The following is a 4,969-nucleotide window of genomic DNA, read 5'->3' as shown; positions in this document are numbered from 1 at the left end:
ACCTGCATACAGGTTTCTCAAGAGGCAGGTCAGGTGGTCTGGTATTCCCATCTCTTTCAGAATTTTCCACAGTTTATTGTGATCCACATAGTCAAAGGCTTTAGCGTAGTCAATAAAACAGAAATAGATGTTTTTCTGGAACTCTCTTGCTTTTCGATGATCCAGCGGATGTTGGCAATTTGATCTCTGGTTCCTCTGCCTTTTCTAAAACCAGCTTGAACATCTGGAAGTTCATGGAAGTTCATGGTTCACATATTGCTGAAGCCTGGCTTGGAGATTTTGAGCATTACTTTACTAGTGTGTGAGATGAGTGCAATTGTGCGGTAGTTTTGAGCATTCATGGCTTGGCATTTCTTTGGGATTGGATTAAAACTGACCTTTTTCACACTCCTGTGGCCACTGCTGAGTTTTCCAAATTTGCTGGGTATATATTGAGTGAGCACTTTACTATTGATCTTCAGATTGGAAAATAGTCAACTGGAATTTCCATCACATCCTTTGCTTTGTTCGTAGTGAATGCTTACTAAGGCCTGCTTGACTCACATTCCAGACGTATGGCTCTGTGAGTGCCACATCCTGTGATTACTGGGTCATGAAGATCTTTTTTGTACAGTTCTTGTGTATTCTTGCCAACCTCTTCTTAATATCTTCTGCTTCTGTTAGGTCCATACCATTTCTGTCCTTTATTGTGCCCATCTTTGCATGAAATGTTCCCTTGGTATCTCTAATTTTCTTGAAGAGATCTCTAGTCTTTCCCGTTCTATTGTTTTCCTCTATTTCTTTTCATTGATCACTGAGGAAGGCTTTCTTATCTCTCCTGGCTATTCTTTGGAACTCTGCATTCAAATGGGTATATCGTTCCTTTTCTCCTTTGCTTTTCACTTCCCTTCTTTTCACAGCTATTTGTAAGGCCTCCTCAGACAGCCATTTTGCTTTTTGGCATTTCTTTTTCTTGGGGATGGTCTTGATTCCTGTCTCCAATGTCACGAACAATATCACAAACCTCCATCCATAGTTCATCAGGCACTCTGTCTGTCAGATTTAGTCCCTTAAATCTATTTCTCACTTCCACTGTATAGTCATAAGGGATTTGATTTAACATTTCTATTAATCACTGGGATTAAATTTAACATATGTCTGTAGTAGAAAGTATGTACTGATGTTCCATGTTTTATTCAACCTATGTCCTAATGATAGATAGTTATTTATGATTTTAAAAATCCTTGATAGCTGGAAAATAATGCACATAGTAAATATTTCTAAGCATAAAGGGAATTTCATTAGTCAGTTTTTGTTGCAATAATGCATTACGATAAAACCCCCACAAGGTATCAGTGTCATACAATAAGCATCTGCTTCCTATTCACAAGTTTCTAAGTCAGCTTGGGTTTACCTCCTCTCATTTGGGCTTGCCCCCACAGTGTAGGCTGGTTTTAGGTTTACTTTGTGTGTCTTATTCTCTTTGGACCAGGAGCTACCCAGGACTACTGGTAGGTAGCAGAAGCATGAGGAGCCAAGCCATTAAGATCGTTTGCTCATAGTCCTTTGCTCATAGCAAGTCATGTGGCCAACCATAGTGGAATGGGGGAAATATGCTCCTCTTACTCTAACGGGAGGTACTCAAAGTCACAAGATAAAGAGTGAAAATGAATAATTCTTTAACAGTGAGGGTTTAACAAATTCCAGTGTACCACCTAATATGTAGTAAAACATAATAAAACATAATCTCACTTCACATTGCCAGTGATCCCTTCTTCCAAAAAAGAATCACTGTTGCCAATTTCTTGAATATTCACACAGAAATATCTTTTCATATATGAGTATGTGTGTGGTGATTCAGTTCATGTAAGTAGTCTTTATAGACATTGCCATATTGTTCTCCAAAGTGGTCACACTATTTTACACTCCAGCTAACTGTGAATGAGAGGCTCTATTTCTTTACACACTTACCAACACTAGGTATCAATACTATGGAATACCTATCCTTTGCCATTATGGTTTAGTTTGCAGTTATTTCCCCATGCATACATGTCCATTCACATGTAGAATCTATTCATGTCCTTTGCCTATTTTTCTATTGGGTTGATTATTTTTTAAATTAATTCCTAAGGGCCCTATATGTAGTAATAAAATTCTCCCATTGGTTGTTGCAATTTTTCTCCTAGTTTATGGTTTGTCTTTTGACTTAGCTTATTGTTTTTTTTCCCCCCTTTGGAGAACTGTTTAATTAGTACATAGTAAACTTTATCATTCTCTTATGGTTCATGGGCTTTAAGTTTTGCTTAGAAAGGTGCTCCTCTCTTGAGGAGGTTCATTCCTTGAGATTCTCATTTAATAGATCTATGGCATGGTTCCAGGAATCTTTAACAAGGTGCCAAACTGGTAATTTTGGCCATCATCCAAGTCTAGAACCATGGATGAAATAAGATCAAGTATGTAGGACACCTGGTAAGTAAGCAGACACTCAATAACTATTTGTTCTCTAGTCTCACTGTATTATCCTAATAGGTAACTTTGAAATTTGCCATTGGAAGAGATACATTTCAGTTCAGCATATTTTTTTGGTTATTTTTTTTGCAAAGCTACTTATCACAATTTTTAATTTCATAAATACTTTTGTCTTCACTAAATGGTTATTAGCTCTTCTCACCATTAATTGGCGAGCATATATTGAGTATCCATAATTTGCTGAACTGTGTAAAATCTTGTTCTTAATATTACTAGGAAGATGATATTGACCCTCCCCTAGTGGAACTTGGGAATCGATCTGTTTGTTCAGCAGTAGTGAATTATTTTAAGCTATGACACATTCTCATCTATTTCTTCATGTAACTAAGGACAGTTTTGCAAACAGGCCATCTATAGGTAGAGTTGCTAACTATAACTGGATATATAGTTCCTAGTCATGAAATAGATTGGGCCTCATTTCTGGCCTTGTTCTGTGGTGTTTATCATCTGGCAATGGTGGTGCCAGGCCCTATTTTTAGATCCTTAGGTGATTACACTAACTGTCCCGTTTTCCTCTCCTGGGCTAGGCAGAGTTGAAAGATTTTCTTTAAAATGCTTCTCAATTGTTAATATGTGTTTTCAGTCACCTGAGGATCTTGTTAAGTTTCTTGTTAAGAAACTTTTGGAGTTTCTAATTCAGTAGTTCTGGGGCTGGGGTCTAAGATTTTGCAATTCTAGCAAGCTCCCAGGTGATGCCCCAATGCTGCCGGTTATGGATATCACTTTGAGGAGCAAGGTCCCAGACCACAAAGTCTTCCTACATTATTTTTGAGAAGCCAGTGGTTCTTTCCCCATCTTCTTGGCATTTTGTTCCTGTTTGATCTCTTTATTCCTATATTCCTCGACTCTCTTGCAATAACTTCATTTAACTGTAAGCCAGAACTGCAGGATAGGCCAAACAGCAGCCCTCTTTGATGGGTACCAAGAGCCCTTCCTCCATCCAAAGAAAATCCATTGATCTGCCATAGTGCCTGAATTCCCCAATTCTGGAAAATCTTCTCAAAGCCTCTGGTGAAGGATGATACTACTCAGGGGAGTAAGGTTAGCTAGACTAGTTAGGTATTTATCAGACTGGAACACCGACACATTGTCATCAGCAGGAAGAGTACTGAAAGAGTGGTAGGTACGCAGGAGAGTAAGTTTTGATAGGGCAGGAGATATAGAACTTGGATACAAAAAGGCACTGAGTGTTAGAGTGAAGTTAGGTGAAATTGAACATAAAAGATGATAAAAGGACTCCACAGGAACAGTGCTTTCTAGGTGTTTTTGTTTGTTTCTTTTGTTAATTCTTTAAAATCTGTTGTTTACTTGACAAATTGCTTAGGGATATTATTGGCTGCTACCCTGAGTGAGCTCCCTTTGTCCTGGCTGCTGGCTCCTTAACACCCTTACGTGTAAATGAGAGCTCTCCTGGTTTGTCCAGATGGCCTCACCTATAGACAGCCTAGCTGCTCAGCTAGGGCCCAGGGAATGAGGACTTGGGGCCATGCTAAAGGCAAGAGTGGAGGCATTAGGCAGGTGAGATGTGAAGAGGCCTTGTTCCACCCTGAGTTGCTGCAGTATCTGGCTTTTTAGAAGCAGTTGACATTGAGCCGGAATAACATTAATGCAGGTGCGGCTGGATGGCTGGAAGTGGTGATAGGGATTGCTCAGGGCAGGCACTCAGGAAGAGGGACGTTTACATGAGCTTTATAGCAAACAGCAAGGGAAAACTGGCTCTCTAGTCCCCATCGGAAGATTGAGCTTGTATCTGAAAAGAGGACAACAGAAGCAGAAATTCTAAGATCTTTCCGCTGTTTCAAAATACAGCCCTCACCCCGCCCCCCCCCCCCGACCCTGTGCCTATAAACACCAAACACCTGGGAGGATAACTTGGTTCCTGCCAAAAGGACCTTACCTTCCACACCTGACCTCTCTTGATTCCCGGACTTAACCTCAATTGCAGAAAGAATTTTCCAGGGTGGGGTTTTGCCAAATTTTCTGAGATGGTCAATGGGAAAAAAGAATGCATAAACTTGGCATGAGAAGTGAGACAGGGACGGCAACTTTAGTTGTGCACAGTCTCGGCCTTAAAAGTCCAGAGGATAGTGGATCGAGGCCAAATAGTCAAGGAAGCTGAAGCAAGGTGTGGGTCTGCATGGCTCGCCGAGCGCAGAGAGCGCTCTGTTGCTAGCTCTCGGTTCCAGTCTCTGTTTCCGTCTCTGGCTCGCTCCCTCGCGTCCGTCCGTCTCCGCAGCTAATGCAGAGCGATGGAGTAGCCTCAGGAGAACAGCTGGAGAGAGCTTAGAGAAAGACAAATTAATAGGAGCCTAGCGCCTGGTGGGCTACAGTCCATGGGGACGCAGAGTCGGACATGACTGAGCTACTTTACCTTCAGCGCAGCAGCAAATGCTGGAGCATAGCGCTTAGCTGACCCGTTAAATGAGCAATCTTGTTAAGTGTGTTAATCAGCAAGGTGCCA

The sequence above is a fragment of the Cervus canadensis genome, chromosome X (genome assembly GCF_019320065.1).
Source record: "Cervus canadensis isolate Bull #8, Minnesota chromosome X, ASM1932006v1, whole genome shotgun sequence".
Taxonomy (NCBI): domain Eukaryota; kingdom Metazoa; phylum Chordata; class Mammalia; order Artiodactyla; family Cervidae; genus Cervus; species Cervus canadensis.
This window is presented reverse-complemented; position numbering follows the sequence as displayed.